The 23,651-nt window shown below is 42.8% G+C and overlaps 1 non-coding gene across 1 annotated transcript; it reads right to left on the bottom strand.

The window, feature by feature from the left end:
• Positions 1-370: 370 nt before the first annotated feature.
• On the bottom strand, positions 371-463 carry trnak-uuu. Its single transcript has 2 exons — positions 427-463; positions 371-406 (listed from the first exon to the last, which is right to left on the bottom strand). It is a non-coding gene; the product is annotated as a tRNA-Lys (tRNA).
• Positions 464-23,651: the final 23,188 nt, after the last annotated feature.

The raw sequence follows: 23,651 nt of genomic DNA, 5'->3' as shown, positions 1-23,651 counted from the left end.
AGCAGGTCACCTTTTGTTCAGCCAAAGTTATAGCTGGGTCGGTGTGGTTGAAGGAGATGGTGGAGGTAAGGCATTTGAAAGTGAGAATAAGGATGCTGAATTTATAGATAGGATCATTCAATGTTGTCTTGTCATGAAAACAAACATGGATTAAATCTCAGTTAGAACCACCACCAGTGTGAGTGGGATGTGCCTTAAATGATCATGTTTTTCTGATCACATTTAATCAGAGGACGCTATGCTCAAGTCTAAGTTGGAAACAAGGAAATATTGTGTGATAACATTTATGATATAAATGTCATACTTAGACATATTTGATATAGGGAAAAAATCTCCACTTGTATGTAGTTACTCTCCCCCATCAAAAAAAAATCCGAACAGTGACTTGAACACAGTCCCTTCAGATTGCCATGAAACCGATTGTTTTAAAAGTCTGATGCTCTACCAACTGAGCTATCCAGGCTCCTCATCAACCAAATTGCTTTTGTTCGTTCAGAAAGTTTTCAATCTGTATGGATTGACAATCTGTATTTGAATCCCTCCGAATAGACCCCTCACCTATTTCAAAATCCGTATCAACACAGTCCTCTATGACCTAATTTAAGATGATGATTCCTGACTGCAGCTTGGTGCCCAATCAGCAAGAGACATAAGACGTGTGAAAAACATTTGACAAGCTTTACGAATATCAGCTGAGAGAAGCCTTGCTTGATAAACTTGTTTCTGGAAGCAATCATCAATTTGTCAGAGAGCACCAGGATCATTGAAAAACTGGCTCTTTATAATAGTTATACTCCACACGTGGAGTTGCTGGGGATTGAACCCGAGACCTCATTCATGCGCAGCATGTGCTCTAACTCTGAGCTACATCCCCACATAATTCACAGTTATTAATTGGGTAAAGACAGTAAAAGTTCACAAAGCAACACAAATGTACATGTACACACTGCCCTGCGTGTCAGGAGGCCCTCCCAAGGCTTCTGTGTGATTGAAAACCAGATGAGAGATCAGACAAGATTTCAAGTTTTATTGCTGTAATTATTACATGATTTTCTGACAGACGCCTTCATTGTCTTCACTTATTGAAGACTTGTTGGGATTTATGATCATCACTGATCATTCAAGATCCTTGTGAGGGCGACCGCAAGAACAACAACAACATTCAACAACTTGTATTTATAAACCCCCCCCCAAAAAAAAAGTAGGTTAGTGTCACAGATTCAGTGGTGTGGCCAGTCCAGCAGATGGGACAAACCACCTTTGGGTGCATCACCTGAGGCTCATCAGAATAGCACCAATTCCTCCTGTTTTGTGACTTGTGACTTGTCGTGACTTGTTTTGCTGGAAAAAATTTACAAGTACATTTAAAATTTCAAAGTAGAACATGATATACAGCGGTGTGAAAATCACACTTCAAATTTGTAATTACAAACCAAAAGTTCAGTCGAACCTACAATCAAGAATGTGGAGGACAGGACATGGCGTATTCAGGGACCACCTCCTGCTCTGTTTGGCTTCCAGGCAGTGAGTGCAGTGCCTGCAAGTCGTGCAAATGCAAAGAGATCTCTTGTTTATGAGGAAGCAAATCTGAAAATAAATGGTCTTGAAATTTATTCAAAACATGTGCAGTAATTGGGTTTAGGGAAACATTAATATTAAAACAGATCAAAAATCTAAAAATAATGATGAGTCTTTTTCAAAATCTTTGATTTAACCGTGAGAGTGAAAGCATTTCAAAATTTATCAAGTATACCATTTTACTTAAGGCGTTTGCTCAGTTTGGAGCCTGACATCTCTCATACCAGATGAGAACATGATAACTATGACACCAATAGAACTTTCTGGTAGATAAAATACAGATTTATATTTATATAGCGCTTTTCACATTGGAAGGATTGGTGAGACTTATTGGACTTCAAACATGATGTTCTGCACAATTGGTTCTGTCATCAAATACTGAGCTGTTGGACGATTGTCAGCGCCTTGGGACGTCCTCTCGACGTGAAAGGTGCTAAGCAAATGTAATCTTGTTATTGTTGTTGATTGTATGTGTAAATAAAAGAACTAGTGGGGTTGCCAACACAATTTGATCACTGGGTTCAAAGTCCAGAGTGATGACGATAACACCACAGAAATACAATTACCTATAAAATCAAAGTTACAATTGTACAGGTCATTTCAAGAACATGACTTTGGGGTGAAGTTGTGTGATGTTTTATCAGCTGAGCGAGACTGACAATAGTCAGCGTTTGTCTAGTCCGATTTTATGTCACTATTAATAATGTGTTTATAATGTCGTCAATGGCCTTCAGACTTTGAATCAGCTACATTGTGCTGGCGACACACTTGACTATGGTTTCCAGATTGAAACATCACTGCTCAAGTTCAGCGCTGTCGGTGAACAATCAAAACTGAAATGAAACGAGAAACTGAAAAAAAAGTATGGAAACATTGCACCAATCGTGGGGTTCGAACTCATGTCCCTGAATTGAAAGCCTGGGAGCTCCACCGGCTGAGGAGCGCAGCTCTCGACGCCAACTTCCTATGGATCAAGGTTCTGCTGCTGAACGTTTGGCGATTTGGGTCTCGGAGCGCAACAAATCCAGAGGGAATTTTTTTCCTTAAGAAATTTGTACATCAGTAATTGGTGTTGTCTCTGACACACTGTGTGTTGCTGCTCTGGTGCTGCTGTCCCCAGGGCGGGTTCAGCACCCCCTCGTTGCCACAACGTTCGTTTATTAAATGAGGATGTTCTTGTCTTTTGAGGTATTTGAGCAAATTGGTTTCTCAGGTCATTAGGTTGTCATGTCAAAATATGACCACAGTGACAAAGGGGTTTTCTATGCAAAATTGTCACAGTTTAAGGATATCCCTGGATTTACACCAGAGACTTCTTGCTGTGCAGTAGAAACCAACACCCAAAGGTACAGCCCCTTCTCCACCCGATCACTGCTCAGTGATAGTATTGTATTATCATAACTGTCCTGTCAACCATAGAATCGTACAGCATAAAAAAAGGCCATTCGGCCCATCGAGTCTGTGCGGCTCTTTGAATAGAGCAATGTAATGTCAATCCCACTCCCCGGCCTTTTCCCCATAACCTGCAAACCCGTCCTCCTCAAATACCCGTCCACCGTGTTTTTACGAGTGTTATCGAATCGGCCTCGACCGCCCATTCAGGCAATGCATTTCAGATTCGAACAACTCGCTGCATGAAGAAATGTCCTCTCCCCTCACCTTGGCTTCTTTTAGAGACTATTTTGAATCTGTGACCTCGAGTCGCCGACACACCCACCAGTGGACACAGTGTTTCCCTTTCTAACCTATCAAATCCCCTCATGATTTTGAAGACCTCTATTAGATCTCCTCGTAACATTCTCTGCTCCAATGAGAATAATCCTCAACTCTCTCTCCTTTCCTCATAATCAAGGTCCCTCATTCGCTAATAGGTGATAATAACAACACTTTTACATTTATATGGCTCACGGGGATGAGTCAAATCGATTCATTGAGCTGAATAGGGTCTAAAACCCACCTGAATCCAAACCGGAGCCTGAGTAACAATTGGGAGCAAAACCGACAACCGGCGCCTGCAGCACAGAGACTGACAGACTCCTCCCTGGTCATGTCCATGGTATCTCTGTAAATTTTTACCAGAAACATCACAAAATAAAACACCAAATGAAAGAGTTTTCATGATTTCACTGCAATGTTGTCGGTTCTTCTGTTACACAAAATCTGCAGGTTTATTTGTAACAACGTGGTGTTTGAATTACTTCCTGTCACAGTCATGGCAGCAAGACCCAGATTGGTGATATTCGTGTGTTCAGCCAGAAACTTCACGATTTGAACCCAAAATTTACTGTTTACAAGAAGGCATTTTTACCAGCAGTGTTCAGACTGGCAGATGTCTGAACAGATGATCCTAAGCAAAATATTGGTTTCCACTTTTCCTTATCAGAAGCCCATTCCTGGTAAATAAAGTCATGGCCATGATAATTTATTGCATTTCTGCAGCAGTTTATATTTTAATTATTTTCTTACACCCAGCACAATCAAAATACGTGACTTGACATAACAGTGTTGATAACTATTCCCACAAACAATCTTGAAATGAATGACCATTTTTCTTTGGTGAGAGGGGGATTTGCGCCAAAGGCGATGCACCAATCAAGTAACAAAGACTAGATAAACAGAAGTGTGTGGAGTAAGTTTGTTTCGCCCTGCCCAGGATCCAACACTGATCCTCCTGCTTGTGAGGCAAGCCCACTATTCACTAAAAGCTACTAGATACCAAAATGATTTTGAAACACCACCACCACCAACAACAAAATTATGTGTATTGGAGCCTTTCATGTCGGGAGGACGTCCCAAGGCGCTGGTCAGACAGAGTTACAGGACCCGAGCTGGGAGTAGGGATCAGGGAGGGTGGAGGGCAGGAGGGAAGCAGGGAGATCGAAAGCACGGTCGAAGAGGAGGGTCTTGAGTTGGGTCTTGAAGGTGGCGAGGGAGGGGGTGAGGCGGACAGACTATGGGATGGGTTCCTGAGGGTGGGGGCAGAATGACAGAAGGCCCGGCCACCAATAGTGTGGTGAACAAGGCAGGGGACGTGAAGCAGGCCGGAGCCCGCTGAGCAGAGGGAGTGAGTGGGATGGTAGGGGTCTAGGAGGTCTGAAAGGTCAGAGGAAGCAAAACGTGGAGGGCTTTGAACTCGAGAACCAGGATCTTGAACTCTGTGAGATGGGAAGCCAGTGGAGTGAGGCGAGGATGGGGGTGATAGGGTGATAGGGTGATTATGATAGGGGGTGATTATGATTTACAATCTGGCTGGGGAAAAAATACTCAGGATTCATGGAAAAACCTTTTGATTTTCACTCCAATGCTTTTCCAACTGAGATGTGCATGAGAACACATTTAAATTAACCGTCAGCTACAATGAATATTTTGTTGTGTTTTCACTGAAAATGCCTCATCGACAAAACCGGAGGGATACCACAGAAGTTTTGCAGCCACACACATCAAGTGTAGTTAAACTTTCAATCCTTGGTTATTATTGTGGTGAGTATCTCCAACTGCCAAGCAGGAGACCCGGCTTCAATTCCTGAGTGATCAGGTGCTTTATTTTTAGCCAATCTGAATTGATTTGTCACCATTGTCAACAGTAAAGGAAAAAATGCCTGTTGCCAATCACAAAATATTTTGCTCATATTTCTTCTTACATGATGTGTAAATAAGCAATAATAATTTCTGACATCTCTTATTTCCAGTCAACCATTTAATTTTGCAAAGTAATTGACACTACTTTTTTTTCTACCATTCAAATATCTGTGACCTGGGCAGGAGAGTTGTAATATTTTATGTTCCTTCCTTGCATGAAAGATAAACTTTATTTGGCAAATATGAAATTGAGTAGTGGATAGGGGCTGAGTAGTGAACAAGATTGGGAGGCCAATTCTTCTTCGGGATCTTTCAACTGATTGTGTCGTGGACACAGAGCGCGCCACTCCTATTTCGACCTGCCTTTCGTGCAGGAATTGTTTGTCCAGTTGCAACAGTTTCCCTTCCTTTGTGATGCTCTGGGAAGTCACCCTGCGTGAGGGACGCTATAATAAGCAAGTTGTTATTGTTGATGTTTAAATGGTGAGTGTCAGGTCGGACAAGTGGTTTAAGGTCCTGCGTTCCGTCACTGTCTCTATTAGAGGCTATGGGTCCAAGTACAACTACTGACAGGTTTAACTTCATTTATGGAGTCCTGTAGCTCAGTGGTTAGAGCACTCACTTTGCAAGTGAGAGACCTGAGTTCAATTCCAGGTAGAGGGCGAAACCTTGGGCAAGTTTCCTTACTCCACACAGAGCCGAATAATAATCCCTCCAAAACCCAAAACAATAATAAATTGGTCATTTTCAATCTACGACTGTTTGTGGGACATTGCCATGTGCAATTGGCGGCCGCGTTTGCCCACAAATATACAGTCAATTCACTTTACAGTGTGTTCTGTGAAGCGCTTTGGAACATCCTCCCGACGTGAAAAGCGCTATATCAAATGCAAGAATTATTATTATTATTATTTAACCTCTTTGCATACAACCCACTTCATGACATTAACTCGCAATAAACCTTGCACTTGACATGGCATTTCCAATACATTGGATCCATCCATCATTATATCTTAATGCCAATTGTAAACTCAAGCCTTGTAAAGAGCTACAGGAGACGAGGTGGCTGAGCGGTTAAGGTGATGGACTGCTCTACACGTATGGTTTTGAATCCCATTCTCGTCACTTCACAAACTTTGTTTGAATGCGTAGAATTTCACCAGATCTTCTTCTGTATACCAAATGTGTGATGAACTTATAGTTTGGGGATTCTTAGTCCTTTGCACGTTTCAACAATATTGTTTCCAATGCACTTCCCTTCTTTTGATGGGACGGTAGCACTTCTCTATCTCTCTCCCCTGTCATCGCCCGATGTCTCCCAGCTGCTTACACCTAACAACTCTACCCCCTACACACAAAACTACTGGCCTCAGCTTCCTGCATATCCCAAGTTCACCACTACCCCCATACCACAATCAGTGGCTTTGCTTTCAGCCACTATGCTTACAAACTATGGAACTCCCTACCTTAATCCCTCCGCCTTGACTACCCTCCACACCCCCCTCCCTCCGCCAGTCTTCAGATCGCATCCAAAGACCTTTTGATCATTGCCTCCACGGTTCTGATTCAAACTCTGCTGTTAAGGGTTCAAATTCTACGTGAAAGCCACTAACTAAATGCAGTTTGTTGTTATTGCCAATGAAGGCTTAGTAAATTGAGGTGGACCTTACGAATCCAAATGTGGAATAAATGTGAGATGAATTCCTGTGAAGATAATGAGTATACAGCGGCCATGTCTTGCCCTTGTCCATGAGGCAAGTAGGTAATAGCATCACTGGCTGTTGGGTCCCATTCGGCAGGATGCATCCCTCCAGGGAGAGAGTGCGAATTCCATTCCAACAATCTATCACAGGGATTGGCAGTCCTTTAAGTTAGTAGTTAGAGCACTCGTCTCGGAAGCTGGAGGACCTGGATTCGAATCCCAGACAGGGCAAAACCTTAGGCAGGTTTCCTTACTCCACAGGCCTCTGTTTACCTAGCAATAAGTTTGAACCTGCGCATTAGTCGATTGATAAATAGCTTTTCTGGGGGGAATAATTCCTTCTAAAATGTATATATTTTCTTTTAAAAAATGATCTTTCAATCTAAGACTGTTTGTGGACACTGCTGTGCGCAATTGCCTACCGCGTTGAATACTTACTGATTTTCCGCATTATGAACATAAGGAATGCTTCACCGTATGTCATGCATCTTGCAAAGACGTTTCCAACTACTGCAGCAGAAACAACTTGCAATTAATTAATGGTGCGCTTTTGAAATCCAATCCTGAAGTTATTTGGTTGCTTTCAAAATGTCAACTGTGAATTTTCCGAGTGCACATTGAAGGAATGAAATAGAAAGTCAGTGAATTTCAACGAAAAAGAAAGGAAGAACCACAGACGCTTGTAGCGATGAAGCAAGGCAGTACAAAAAGTGCTCAACAAGTATAATTTCTGCCTTTTTTCTTTTGCAGCGCCAAGCGGTTTTCTTTGAATATCGCTTAAATAGGGTACCAAATTATTGATGGATTTGCTAAAATGATGCATGCCTTGATGAAAAATCGAACCCAGATCTCCTTCAAAGCAAATTCTAAGAATGAAGCAAGAACCAAAACAGGAATTAGTAAGCAAGTGACGGAAAAGCAGTCTGCAAAATATTTTACTCTGTCAATTGGATTTCCCGTTAATTTCAGATGCTGCCTCTCTATGTTTAAAATTCTGAACTTCAACAACAACAACAAACAACAAAATTAAGGACATCCCAAAGCATTGGGCAGACAGTTTCGGACCCGAACTGGGGTTTGGGGTCGGGGAGGTTGGACGGGGTGGGGGGGGGGGGGGGGAGCGGCAGGGTGGGAAGTGCTGGGGACCTGAAGCAGGTCAGTGTTGCTTCAGGTCAGTGTTTACTGAGCTGAGAGTGCGGACAGGCTGATGTGGGGTTATGAAGTCGGAAGATGGCGGGAGCAAGACCATGGAGGTCTGTCTTTAGTGGAATGGGCGCGGTGTCAGTGGACTTGTCAGTTAACAAGTTCTGTTGATAGGGGGGCACGGAGGTTGGCAAACGCATGCAAGAGTGTTTCAGCTGTGTCTGGGGTAAGGTACAGTCGGAGGCAGACAATGTGGCTGATGTGGAGGATGGCAGTCAAAGTAAGAAGGACACCAGTGGATCAATCCTGACGCTTAGGTTGTACACCGGTTTGGTGAGTCTGTGAAATAGGCAGAGAGGTTGAGGAGGGTTTTGTCAGCGGTAGAGAAAACATTTATGGGAGCATAGTTTCCGTCTTATTGACATTTAGATGTAAGAAGTTTGAGCTCATCCAGGTCCTGATGTATCAATATCTGTATACTATCTGTCATTTGGGTTTCCAGTTAGAAGCTTGGCTGATCGCTTCTCCAGGGGTAATAATTCCTTCAAAATAATAGTATTAATTGGTTACTTCAATCCACGACTGTTTGTGAGACACCACCATGTACAATTAGCTGCCGGGTTTCACCCACAAAACACTCAGTCAATTCACTTTACAATATATTCTATGAAGCGCTTTGACACGTCTCGAAGATGTGATAAGGCACTATATCAAATGCAAGGATTATTATTATCCATAAATTCCGGCTAATCCAACAATCTGCCACCCGCATACTCATCTTTATTAAACTCAGTTCCCTTATCACACCAGTCTTCGTAAGACTCCACTGGCTCCCTTTCACACTGAACTCCATACCCCTATCACCCCAATTCCAGCCAAGCTCCAATGGCTATCAATCCCTGAACGGATCAATTTCAAGATCGTCACATTAGTTTTAAAATCCCTTCATACCCTGACATCTCCCTTTCTCTCCAACCTGTCTACTTCCCAACCCACTACTCGTTCCCTCCTCACAGCTGGCTCCTGCCTCCTGCTTTTTCCTTTTCTATTCCACCATTCAGCTACAATGCCTCGTAACTGTGGGGCACCCTTGCCCATTCCTTCCCCATCTTCATATCGTGCCTGAAGACGTTCTTCTTCAACTTCACGTTGTGCTCTGCCAATGTCAGCCCTCTGGGATGCTATATAATTTTAAACTGTTGTTGTGTTAGATTATAGAAGTTGTCGTCTAATAATAATGAAACATTAAACAAATGTAGAATGGAGAAAGTATTGACAGTCATGGGATAGAACACATCTGGTTTTCTCTGTTTCTGAAAGAATAACAAGATCAGTAAATCACAACAAGGTACCAGTCGACACCGGATATCGACTTAGCGATAGATTCTGACAGGACCAAGTGACAGAAAGCAACCCTCAAGAATAGCAACTAATCAAGTTGTTTAAACTGGAGGACTTTGGTACCATCCCGGGAGATACTGATAAGAGATAACCAGTCACTTAAAAGGAATATACTAATGATCTCACATAACAAAATAACAAGCACCAGATACAGCCCTAAACTGATCTCCTATCTTAGACAGGACAAAGGGAAGACCTCATGGAGACTCAGTCAGGCCGGCACCAAGCCAAATGGTTGATTAACCTGAGTACGTGACTGTATCAGAAGTGGGTAGAGGGGCCCTAGAAAGGACAATTGGAAAAAGGGTATAACTATGGCAATCTAGGTGAGAATAGTTAGAAGAACAGGAAGGCGAGAGAGAGAGAGAGAGAGAGAGAGAGAGAGAGAGAGAGAGACCAGTGTGGAGAGGGCCCTTTAAGAATCACAAGGAAGGTGTTCCGTGACGTTGTGTGACTGTCTTCAAAGACTGGTAGTATAATTTGTTAGGCATTTGTAGTAACTTGTTAATGCATGTGTTCACTGTGTTCACTAAACCTTGCTGCACCATAATTAGATTGTCGAGTCATATTTCGAACTACGGGATCGGAAATCCCAACAGTGTATTGCACATCGACATGACACACCAATGTTATGATTGTGGGCTTTCCTGCCCTTTCCTGCGCAATTCGCAGAATATCCAGATCTTGGTAGCTCATGTGCTTTGTACACAATTCTCGGCAAGCCTATAACCCACCTTCTAACTGGTCTCCTTTGGCTATCTGCCCCACTGCGGATCATAGTATTCCCCCCCACACCCCCGTATTTCTGCCACAACCAGAAATCCAACCGACAAGGTACTCCCTACCCTCAAGAATCACCAGTCAACTTCAATTGCTTTACATTACTCACATTACACTGGGGCTTCCAACCATCCTACTCCCCCCCCCGCAACACCGCCCCCCCCCCCCCCCCCCAACCCCAAATATCTATTTAACTACGTCCCACAGTTGTTTTGACTCACAATCCAGATTACCTTATTCAAGGCTTGTCTCAAGAACTATCATTTTGCTAGTGCCAGGATCATCTTTTCTTTTCCCGCCCCCTCAGCTACAATCCAAAGCTTGGGCAACCAGTCAGTATCGCTCAGGGTTTTGCCACATTCTCCCAAATTGAAAATTAATGTAATATTGTATTTAAGGTGAAATTGCTTTCTTTAAAGACTTGTGGAAAATAGCTTCCAAAGTAACCTACAATACAAGAAAAAATGATTTCTACATAATTTCTTTCATTTTGAGAAGGCATCTCAAAGCATTTCCCACCACTGCCAGGGGACATTTGCGTCTTGCTGAAGTTTGTCTAAAGGCCATATGGGACTAGATGTTTAATGGTTCAGAATAGCAGCAGTCACTGAATCGCTGGTGTAGGCAGAGATATGCTTGGGTGTCAGTCGCATACATGTGGAAGGTAACCTGAGGGCTGCAGGAGATATCAATCAGTGAGACCATATTGTTACTGAAGAAAAGAAGAACAAGAATAAGGGAGTTGCATGTGATTGTGCACGGCTGCTAGGTGAAGCTTTCAGAAGAGAAAACATGGAGAAAATGGGCTGGGTAACAGTGAAAGCAGGATAGTGCAGATCTATGAAGGAAGAACTCAGTGGGGAGGTGATAGGGAACAGGTCGACAATGTCCAGAGCGAAGAGAACTATGATACCAAGGAGCCCGGGGGAGCCTTTGTCACTGATGGAGAGAATTTTACTGGTGACTTTCATGAGAGCAGTCTAGATCCTGTTGGCTGGTTGGAAAGTGGATTGGAGAGGTTCATGTAGGGAATGCCAGCTGCATCAGAATCACTGCAGTTGGAGGCCCAGCGAGAGAGGAGGTCAGAGGAAGAGAGGGAGTTTGTGAGAGACTCAGGGAGAAGGGCGGAAAATATGGTGGATAATAATAATAATAATCCTTGCATTTGATATAGCGCTTTTCACGTCGGGAGGACGTCCTAAAGCGCTTCACAGAACACACTGTAAAGTGAATTGACTGTATATTTGTGGGCGAACGCGGCAGCCAATTGCGCCCAGCAATGTCCCACAAACAGTGATGGATTGAAAATGACCATTTTTTTTATTTTTGTTTATGTTTTTTGGAGGGATTATCATAAGGTGTGTGGAGTAAGGAAACTTGCCCAAGGTTTCGCTCTGCCAGGAATCGTACCCAGGTCTCTCACTTGAAAAGCGAGTGCTCTAACCACTGAGCTACAGGACTCCACAGGGAGTGAACAATGAGACAATTGGGGTGCCTACTCTGGGACAACTGACACCAGGAGCTGCAATGGTCTGCAGGGGATGTACTAGAGCAGAGGGAGGCAATGGTGTAGTTCAGGTGAGAGAGAAGGCGATGAGTGTGGTGGGAGAGAAGAACAGAGTGGGAATAGCAGAGTGTGTGGGGTAGGGACAAGAACATTTTCAGAGGGAATCAAGTACACTAAAAGTGTACTTGAAAAACCTTATTTCTTAATTTATAACATTGCTCAAAATGGCAGGTGGAGAAACAATTGTGAATTGAGGTACTGGTGACGGTTGTAGACCTAGCATTGCAGCGTGTATGTGTTCATCCTGCTTTGTCATGTCCAGAATTTGCAGGGAAATTAATATGATAGATCTTAGTCTGATATGTAATTTAATCTTCACTTCTTGAGCTTTCCAATTGTGAGGTTTGACATTTTCTTCTGCATTCTGTTGCAACCTCCAAAGGATTGGTATTATGCAAAGCATTTAATGGTCTGACCTAGAATCAGACATGTTACCTATATTCCACAAACCTTGGATGAAAACCCGGATAAGCAAATAAGCAAAGGTCCACCAAGTTTTGAACTGGGATTGTTGCATTCAGTGTCTGTAGTGCTCAACATTACACACTAGAATTCAACAACAACAACCACAAACATTAAATTTCTATAGCGCCTATAGCAGATCTATAGCAGGTCCAAGGTACTGGGCAGTCAGCGTATTGGTCCCAAGCAGGGGCCTGGGAGCAGGAGGGGTGGAGGGCAGAGAGAGTAGGAGTAGGAGGTTGACCAATGGTGCAATTGAAGAGGAGGGTTTTGAGATGTGCTTGACGAAGGCAATGGAGGAAGCAAGGCAAAGGCACTTGTGGGATGGAGTTCCAAAGAGTGTGTGCATAGAGAACAAACTGCACAATCCTCTGTAGTTTCATTTTCATTTGAAGATATCAACAGTCTGGAAATAACCAGTTGTGCGTGTTCTTCAAATGCAGAAACATGGAGACACGCCACACAGCAAGGTTTCCCAAATGGTCACAGTTACTTTTATTATAATGCTTACTTGAGGAATACAGAGACTGTGAATCACTATCAGACAGTGATTAAACTACTTTAATCTCTTATGCAACAGCTGCCAAGGCTTGATATTTTCATGAATTTCTTTATATTGGTTAAATATTTGGTGGCTCTTTTTAGGACTTGATAAAAATCCTATACGTAGAACAAAATATTTAATTTGTTTTGCGCCCTTTCACTTTTCAGTTTACCGGGTAATGTGAATGTGAATTCACGAACTCGGATCTCACTACGCGCATTGGTAGTTTCAGAAGAACATAAGAATTTGTTTGGTGAAAGAAGACCAGATTCAACTAGATCGCCTTCCACCATCCTAGCAGTTGCTTGATATGTCATACCCCAAACTATACTGAATCCAAAGGTATTAATTTATAGCAGAAATCTATCTAATTTATCCTTGAAACAAATGAAATTTTTAGCTTCTACTGTCTCCCTTGGGAGCCTTTTCCATAAGTTCACTACTCGCTCACTGAAGTAGTGTTTCTGCAGATTTGGGCTGAATTCATTCCCCTTCAATCGAATGCCTTTCTATCCAGGTATACAACATCCACTGCTTTACTATTATCAAGCTACTTTTAAACGTAGTCAAAGGGAACCAGTAAATTAGATTGGCAGGATCTCCACTTCATAAACCAATATTGGCAATCTTTTATGATCTTGTTACTGTCCAGATGCTCCATGATCTTTTTTTATATGAATCTCCATAAGGTCACCTACACGTAACTGGTCTGTTGATCCTGGGTCACTTCTGTTAACTTTTTTTAAAATTTGAAGTAGCATCTGCCTTTCTCCAGTCTCAAGGCATTGGGGGAAATGATTGTTGTTGTGAAGCTAATGTAAGTAAAGAAACAATGGTTTAAGAACAAATGAATATGAGTAAAGTATGTAGCACTAACTGGGGAGCTCCAGTGGGACAGATAGCACCTGTTTACCCTTGAGGGAGAGAGTTTGCTTGATCTGTGCCTTATTTCTCTAATTCTGTAGAAAAGCATGCTCAAACATGAAGTTGGTTTAATGTCCCTAGAGTGGCCAGTGCCTTGGGACATCATCCACTCTATTTCAATGTAAATTTGTTGTTGTTAACAGACTCCAGCTGATACCATGATGATGCAAGTTTTTTTAATATCTCAGAGGTTTTATTCTGGTACAAATAAAAGGCCTCTGATTTTATCACAGGTTGTCTCACAGCACAGCTGTATGATACAAATATCTCTCGATATGCATAAACCAACAGAAGGTCGTGCGTACGCAATTTGCTATCCTATTCTTGCAGCCATTGGCATCCCTGGTAAGATGGTAACAACATCTAGTATATGTGTGAAGAATTATCAATTTTAATAATATACTTGATTGCCAACCCCCCTGGCCAACATATTTGAGCGAGTGTTCTCAATGCGATTTATTTGTGAATTGCAGAGCCTTGATATTTGTAAGAACGTGCAGCAGCCAGTTTGCACAGAGCAGCATCCCCAAAACAGCCATGACCAGTGAATAGGTCTATTTTATCAAGTAGATCGCTTTATCATCTCATTGGAAAACTAGCAACAACAACACAATCAAATTTGTATATAGCGCTTTTCACATCAGAAGGACATATCAAGGAGCTGGACTGACAGTGTTTTGGACCCGACCTGGGGGTTGGGATCATGGAGGAAGAAGAGGAGGAAGGAGGGTGACTGAAGGCCCGGTCGAAGAGGCGGGTATTGATATGGGTCTTGAAGGAGTTAGGGGAGACAATGAGGCAGAGGGACTGTGGAATGGAGTTCCAGGTGGTATTGATAGAGTGGCAGAAGGTCTGCCAATCCAATGGAGGGGTGGGTGAGGTGGACATGAAGCAGGCCATAGCCCGCTAAGCGGCGGTAGGGGCAGGTTGTTAGGGAGTTTAGGAGTTGCAGCGGTAGGGGGGAGCAAAGCCATTTAAGGCTTTGTTGGTGAGGACCAGGAACTTGAACTGTATCTTCTGTGTGATGGGAAATTGAGTTGGGCGAGGATAGCATGTCAGGGCTGAGTATCCTGGTGCGGGAGAAGACACAGGCTGCAGAGTTGTAGATGATCTGCAGCCTATGGAGTGTGGAGTTAGGGAGGTTGACAATCAGGGCGTTTGCGTACTTAGGTATCAAGCCTAGGCTGACATTCAAGTTCAGTAGTGTGTGTGCTGCAGTGCTGTGATGGGGATGTGCTGTCGGATGTCTCATGCGATCAGACATTTAAACAAGGTCCCATCAGCCTGTTCAAGTGGACGTTATAGATCTCATGGCATTGTTCGAAAATAGAACAAATCCCCAAATAAAGATGGACACTTGCTTCATTTTATGGCACTGTGGGGGTTTTGGTGGGACATTCCTTTAAAAAAATCTGCTTAAAGGAGGACGCGTCTAAGCCCAACACTGTAAAGTGGTGTTACTTATGGGCACATTAAACCTGTATGCATAAGAGGATTGTAGCCCAGGACACTAGAAGAAACTTCATTCTCACTTTGAATTGCACTATGGGATATTTAACATCTACCTGAACATTCGGATAGGACCTCTGTTTAATGTCTTATCCAAATCTCCGTTCTGCAATTGGTACCCAGTGCAATGATGGAGGGGGGAAGTGGATTTTGAAGATGCTAAAAAATAATTACCCATTGCTTTATCTGGAGGATTGTAGATCAAGTTCCTTTTTTAAAAATGGTGTTGTAGAGGTTTTAAATGTACATGAACTCACCTTAACAGCATGTGTGAAAGACAACAGCTACAGCAGTGCACTGGGCATGCCTTTTTACAGCTTAACATCCATGTTTCTGCAACATGTAATTCCTGTTTAATGGTATTGCTGAACTGTGTCTCACTTGTAATTTACCTAATGAAATTCCATATTCTAATCAATAGTTTTTTGTAGCCTTTCGTGATCTTTACTTGGTTCCTTCTGAAGTTATTGTAAACTGATGAGGTTGTTTTCAAAAGGATATGTAGAATTGAAAACTCAATTGTGAAAAGTCACCCCACCAGTAGAGCAAAGAAATATGTTGAATTCTGGATTGCATTTATTAAACATTTGCTGGATTGATAGCTCCATTGAAGAATATGGCGCTGATGGGTCTTAGTTAGGATGTAGTAGTTTTACATCGAGTGTCAGTCTATCTTAGTTCAAGTTCTCTTGCCTCTGAATCAGACACAACGTGAGTCAGGGTTTCAGGGTTTGGAAGCTCATCATGTAACCTGACACTCCAATATGTAATGCTCAGAATGTGTTGAATTGTCAGAGATTGTCAGAAATTGTCCTTTCAATGAGAAGGAGCTTTGATAGGTATGAAAATATTCAACCCATTTATCTTCGGTGACATTGAGGGGCAGAATCAATTGTGAATACGATATTCACTTATCAATATACTTATCATGTACTTATATTATTATTATTGTACTTATATTATTATATTATTGTACTTATCAATATTTTTGACTTTCTGTTGACTTGTTTTGTTTTCCAGTCAACTTGTTGGCAATGGCCATCCTATCTCAGGGAAAGTGTGGTCTGTCCAAATGTATCACCCGCTATCTGGTGGCCATGGCGGCAGCAGATTTTTTTGTGCTGTTGGTTGACGTGATATTGAATCGCATTGGAGGGCTTTATTTCCCTCGCAGCTTTCTGTACATCACCGCGGTGTGTACACTCAGAGTGGCTCTGATTTACTCCGCCACGGATGGCTCTGTCTGGTTAACCGTGGCTTTCACATTTGATCGATTTGTGGCCATTTGTTGCCCAAAGCTAAAAGTTAAATATTGCCATGAGAGAATGGCGGCCATTGTGATAACCACAGTGTGTTTGCTAAGTGGCGTTAAAAACATTCCCTGGCTCTTCGTCCAAGAGCCAGTATTCATAAGCAACAATATCCCATGGATGTGTCAGAAGATGGAAAATTTCTACACTTCACTGGCCTGGGCGGCTTTTGAATGGTTCCATGTTATCTTCACCCCTTTGCTTCCCTTCGGTCTGATTGTCCTGCTGAACGCTCTGACTGTCAGATCCATTATATTGGCCAGTAATGTGCGCCAACGACTCCGTGGGCAGAGCAGAGGGGAGAACCAGAAGGACCCAGAGATAGAAAACCGTAGAAGATCTATAGTCTTGCTCTTCGCCATAACCGGCTGCTTCGTGTTGCTCTGGCTGACTCACATTGTGTTCTTCTTCTACTGGCGGATTACAAAAACATATACTTACACGGGCCCCAAGGATCCTGTGTACATCACGCAGGAAAGCGCCTACTTACTGCAGCTCCTGGGCACCTGCACTAATACATGCATTTATGCCGTGACTCAAACTCAGTTCAGGCAACAGTTGATGCACATGGTGAAATATCCTTGGAATCTGATGGTTACGTGTAATAAGCCGTAAGTATCAGATGACATACATTTCCCTTTTCTATCCACAAAATATATAGTCAACTCACTTTACACTATATTCTGTGATTTGCTTTGAGATGTTCTTGAAGACATGATAAGGTGATTATCAAATGCAAGGATTATTATCGTTACCTGGCAATAATAATAAGAATAGGAATAAGAAAAGCTTAAGCTGTGTGGCATTGTGGACCGTGTAGGAGGGAAGCACAAAGGGAATTGGCGGCCACCCAGCAAGTAATCCTGAAGTCCAGCATCTGTGCTGTGGGTTGCCAAAACATAGAGTGTGCAAAAGGGTGTGAATGTGTGTCAAACAGTGAGCTCTGGAGTGTATGTGTGTAAGGGGAAACGTCACCTCACCTCAAACACACTCACACACACAGCCTCCCCTCAAACCTAATACACACACAGCCTACCATCACCTCACACACACTGATACACACAGTCTCCCCTCACACACACTCACTCACACACGGCCTCCCATCAAACACATTAACACACACAGCCTTCCCTCAATAGAACAACAACTTGCACTTAAATAGCGTCCACCCCCAGTTCAGCGTCTCAGAGCGCTTAAGCGCACTGACACATACAGCCTCCCCTCCCACACACTGACACATACAGCTTCCCTTCAAACACACTGATAAACACAACTTCCTGTAACAGACACAGATGCGCACACAGCCTCCCCCCTCAAACACACTGATAAACATGGCCTTCACTCACATACACAGGCACACGCAGCCTCCCTTCCCCTCACACACACTGAAATACACAGCCTCCCCTCCCCTCACAGATATGGAAATACACAGCCTCCCCTCACACACATGGAAATACACAGCCTCCCCTCCCCTCACACAAATTGACAAACAGAGCCTCCTTCATACACATTGACAAGCACAGCATCTCCTAACTCACACTAATAGACACGTCCCCTCACAGATATTGACAGACACAGCCTCCCCTCCCCTTATATCCCACTGACAGAGAACCAGTCACACAAAACTGGTCCTAGGAGTCATTGGTTCGCCAAATGCCAATGAGAAGTGTGGAATGGAAGGTTGTGCACTGGAGCAGCAAGTCATAGAATAACAGAATATTATAGCACAGAAGAAGGTTATTTGGCTGATTGTGACTCTGCCAGCTCTTTGAATTAGTCCCTCTCCGCCGCTCTTTCCCAACATCCTTGCACATTTTTCCTCTTCAAATATTTACTTAATTTCCTTTTGAAACTTGTTATACAATCTCTTACCAATACCCTTTCAGGCAATGCTTTCCAGATGGTAACGAATCGCTGTTTAAAAAAATGTCCTCATTTTGTTTTGACACTTATCTTGAATCTATGTAGTCTGGTTAATGGACGAACCGCAGTGGAAAAACTATCACTCTACTCTATCAGAATTTTTGACACCTCTAAATCCTCCCTTAAACTTCTCTGCTCTAAAGAGAACAATGCCAGCTTCTCTAGCCTCTCCACAGATTTTAGTCCCTCAACCCTGGGATCATTCTGGTAAATCTCCTTTGCGTCCTTTCCAAGGCCTCAACATCCTTCCTAAAGTGCAATGTCCAGAATTGGCCATAATGTTCCAGCTGATGCCTAACCAATGACTTATAAAGGTTAAGCAAAACTTCCTTGCTTTTGTATTGTATGACTCTATTTAAAAAGCCATATGCTTGTTAGCAATTCTATCAACCTGTCCTACCACCCTCAAAGAATTATGTATGTGACCCTCCATGTCTCTCTGCTCCCATACCACCCATTAAACTGTACCATTTATTGCATATTACCTCCCTCAATTGTTTCTCCGAAAATGCACTTTTCTGCATTAAACATCAGCTGCCATGTGTCTGCCCATTTCATCTGCAGTCTGCTACTAGACTGTCTGCTACCATTCCCAGCACTGCTTACTACATTACCAAGTTTTGTGTCATCTCAAAACTCTAAAATGTTGCTCTCTATACCTTAGACCAAGTCATTAATGTGTATCAAAAAGAGCAGTGAACCTAATACCAACCCCTGGGGGAAACCATTGTCCTAGTCTGCTTTGTCTCCCAGCCAATCTTATATCCATGCTGCCACTGTCCCATTTATCCCTTGCGCTTCAGTTCTGCTCCCTCATCTATTATGTGGTACCTTATTAAACGGCTTCTGAAAGTCGATACAACTACATCAACTGCACCACCTATATCAGGGGCAGCTACGGAAATAACAGAGGCTTTGACCACAATCTTTCAATACTCCTTGGCACCTGGGGTGGTACCAGAGGACTGGATTGTTGCAAATGTTACTCCCCTGTACAAAAATGGGCAGAGGGATAAACCCGGGAACTACACGCCAGTCAGCAAAACATCAATAGTGGGGAAAGTTCTGGAGATTATAATCCGGGACAAAATAAATTTTCACTTGGAAAGTATGAGGTAATAAAGGACAGCCAACGTGGTTTTGTTAGAGTAAAATCATGTCTAACAAACCTAATAGTTTTCTGATGAAATAATGGATAGGGCGGATGAAGGTTGTGCAATTGTTGTAGTTTATATGGATTTTCAAAAGGCGTTTGATAAAATGCCACATAAGGGACTTGTAAGCAAAATAGAAGCCCCCGGTATTAAAGGGACAGTGGCAGCGGATGCAGAAATGGCCTGGCGACAGAAAGCAGAGAGTAGTGGTGAACGGTTGTTTTTGTCAATGGAAAGTAGTGTGCAGCGGTGACCCCTGGGTTCATTATTGGGATCAAAACTATTTTTAATCTATAAAAATGACCTGCAATTTAGTAAAAAGGAGTTTGCAGATGATACTAAGCTAGGAAAGTAGTAAACAGTGAAGAGGATAATAGCAGACTGCAAATGGACATAAGCAGACTGGTAAGATGGGCAGACACGTGGCAGATGATGTTTAATGTAGAGAAATGAAAAGTGATGCATTTTGAGAGGAAGAAAAAGAGTGGCAATATAAGTTGATGGTGCAATCTTAAAGGGGGTGAAGGAACAAAGAGGCCTGGGGGTTCTTTGAAGGTGGCAGGACAGGTAGATAAAGCGGTTTAAAAAGATTCGAGATCTGGAATGCATTGCCTGAAAGGGTGGTGGAAGCTGAGTCGATAACAACTTTTAAAAGAGAAGCAGATAATTATTTGGGGAGGACAAGATTGGAGGGCTATGGGGAGTGCGTGGGGGAGTGGGATTTAACTGGATGGCTCTTTTCAAATAGCCGGCACAGACAAGATGGGCTAAATGGCCTCCTTCTGTGCGGTATAATTCTATGATTCTATGATTCTATCGATCCTCTCTGATACATCATCAAAAAGCTCAATTAAGATTGTCAAATATGATTTGCCTTCATGGTGGAAAGTATGTCACCATCTTGAATTGCTCTACAGTGGAAATTTTTCACACACTGAATTGCTTTTTATTGACGAAAGTGTTTCACAATACTGAATTGCTTGGAGCCAACAAAGCCATGGTAGTTTTGTACCCCTGTCGATAAGTCTGACTGTCAGTAATGTCATCTGCAGTGCCTTGGAATATTGCGGACCCACTTGGATCAGGAACTGGAATCCTGAGACCATCACAAAGGGCTGGCTTGATTCCTATTTTGCCAGGTATGTCACATTGCAGGCAGTTCAGCTCCAAGGAGATCTTGCTTATCACACAAAATAGATCAGTGGTCATCTGAATAAAAAGTAACCCAAATGATCATAATAGATGTAATCGATTTTTGGGGGGAGAATGTCCCAAAGCACTGTACAATTAGGAATTAGACTTGATCTGGGGGTTGGGATCAGGAGGAGTGGAGGGTAGGAAGGGTAAGAGTAGGAGTGTGACTCTGTGATGCTGATTTCAGGGCGTGAGATATAGAGGCGCTTACAGGAGAAAAGCAGGAAGTCCTCGGTCTTTTTGACATTCAAATGGAAAATGTTAGATCTCATCCAGGACTTGTCTGACAGGTTTCATTTTAGACCAGATGGAGGTGAGAGAAGAGTGGGAGACGGAGACGAAGGTGGAGGAAGGAAAAGGCCGGGGCCAGAGTGTGAGGGGTGGCTGGGAGAGGGTGACAGTTGGAGAGAATGGAGACTGCTATATGGATCCCTTCAATTTTGGACTCAAGTTGCCAGTATCTCCTCGATTTGGAGTTGGAGGAGAGGATGGGCAAGGCATGAGAAGGTGGGAGAAGGAGCTGTCTTGTGGTGGAGAAGAGAATACTATGATTGCGCAAGATTATTTTGCAGTAGGATAATTTAGAAGAGGCGGGGGTGGGGATGTAGGTTTTGATTTAAGCCTGCCAGGTTTGCCGATGGAACATTAAGTTGGATTTGAGGCATTTATGTTCGATACCTATGGTTTGATTGAGCGGAGGTGGTTGGTGTACTTGGGTGCCTTGCGTAAATAGAAGGCAGTTTGAGAGGTGTGTTGGGCGAGGGCATCAAGAGTGCTGGAGAGGGTGTTGTGAAGGAGAGTGACTGAGGACGATAGGTTGCTGTTGGAGGAGACCCAGAGGGGTAGGAGTTCAGATGACTCCAGTACAGCAGATAGGGAGTGTGGGGAGACTTTATCCAGGAGCAGCAGGAGATAGACATTGGTTGGATGCGGGGAAGGAGGTGGAGGAATTAATGGAGATGAAATATTGGTGCGATACCACTTTGTTGATGATGCTGATGTCCGAGATGCTGAGGAGTCTGGTAATCAACTAATTAAGCGGATGGCCATGGAAGTTGGTAGCAGAGTTGATGTTGAGGGAAAGGTTGTCAGAGAAGCGACGGGAGGAGAAGTCAGCGGAGGTGGAGTATGAAGTAGTGAAGCTGCGTTCGAAGCCACCAAATATGAGGAGGCGTTCAGAACAGAGGCAGTGGGAAGATAGAAGGATGGAGATATTAGAAAGGCATGTGGGAGAGGGTTTGGGAAAATATTTGTTCATGGAATGATCAACTGTAGCTACGCTGGCTGAATAGTGAAGGTGTTGGACTCCAAATCTGCACAAGATCCAATCCCTCCTCACAGCATTTTGCAGCTGGACTCTCATGCAACCAAAATCCTCGGCCATGACTGGAGACATGGTGTCTGTGAAAACAGTGTGGAAAACACATAAATATTTGAAAACTTGTGCATCACCAGTTACGAGATATCCAATTTCTGACGTGAACACAAGACGTATGTAATCTTCAACGAATGAAAAAGGACCATTGTTAACGGATATGTACAAACAACAACCGGTTTGGTTTCCTTTCGTAACAGAAAAACGAGCTTATCCAGACTGAAATGTTTCTCATCTCAAATCGTGATAAACTGTTCAGAGACGCTTTCCTGTATGAATGATGCTGTACAAATAAAAGTTCTTGTTGTTGAAACTTGTTCCTGTTGCAACTGATGATGGAGTTTAGTGTTTTTCAACAATTATACCGGCCTGCCCCATATCCACGACTCACAGGAAACAATTTCAGAAGATTCAAACTTTTTCGCACATTAATAAAATGTGACGCAGACATGTTAATGGGTTGCATTTAAATTCAGTACTATTTTTCATTAGTGTAATATTAATAGTGTAATAGGGTGAGAACCCTGGCGGAATTGCCTTGTGATAAAAGGGAATTCTCAACCTGAACAGACGCTAGATTTTTACTAACTCTGTGTGGGGTACATACCAACAAGCTCAAAAATATAGTGGGACGGGCAAATAGCAGCTATTCAGGTCATCAATGCTCTTTTCGCTTGGAGCATGATGAACCACAGAGAACAAAAATGATTGCTGTCAGTCGCACGCAAAAATATTTCCGATCTCTCAGCCAGAGATGATAATAATGCTTTCAAAAAATAAACAACAACAAAAAAGTTATGACTGTTCATGGGACACTGTTGTGCGCAATTGGCTGCAGGGTTTTGCCCACAAAATATACAGCGTATTTTGTGAGTGAAAGTCAGCTTGTCCACACCTATGTCCCACAAACACAAGGAATGAATGACCAAGGTTATCTGGATGATTGTTGGCCAGAACATTGGGAGAGAGGAACTCCCTTCTGTTTTGAATCCTGCTATGGGATCTTTAATATCTATTAATATGAAGGTTGGAACCTCTTACATTGCAATCCCCAGCACTGCATTTAAGTTCCCAATGCATTGGGAATTCACCACACAGCATCTCATGAAGCATTTTGGAAATCCCAATGCGAGGATTATTATTGTTTTCATTTTCAACATGAAATCAATACAGTTATGTCAGCACAATCCTCCAATCAAGGATGCTGCGTGCCTACTGGAGAATTAACTGTTGAATTTATGCAGCCATCTACTTCCAATGATATCCAACAGCATTCTAAAACTCCTTTTTTTTTCCTTCGAAAAGAAATCTACCAACTGAGAAGTTGAGTCAACACCAAAACTAAACATACTGAGGGTTACGGAAAAAACAATCATTCTTCAAATATAGGTTTATTATATTCATTGCTGAAGATGTTCAAATAAATATTGTGACAATCTGACCGAAGCATTGGAATTAAATGTATGTTTCTGTGGAAAGTGGAATACAAGACTTCGTGGCACAACA

The sequence above is a fragment of the Callorhinchus milii genome, unplaced genomic scaffold, assembly GCF_018977255.1.
Source record: "Callorhinchus milii isolate IMCB2004 unplaced genomic scaffold, IMCB_Cmil_1.0 Scaffold15, whole genome shotgun sequence".
NCBI lineage: Eukaryota > Metazoa > Chordata > Chondrichthyes > Chimaeriformes > Callorhinchidae > Callorhinchus > Callorhinchus milii.
Note: the sequence above shows the minus strand (reverse complement) of the source record. Positions and strands in the feature narration are given on the sequence as shown.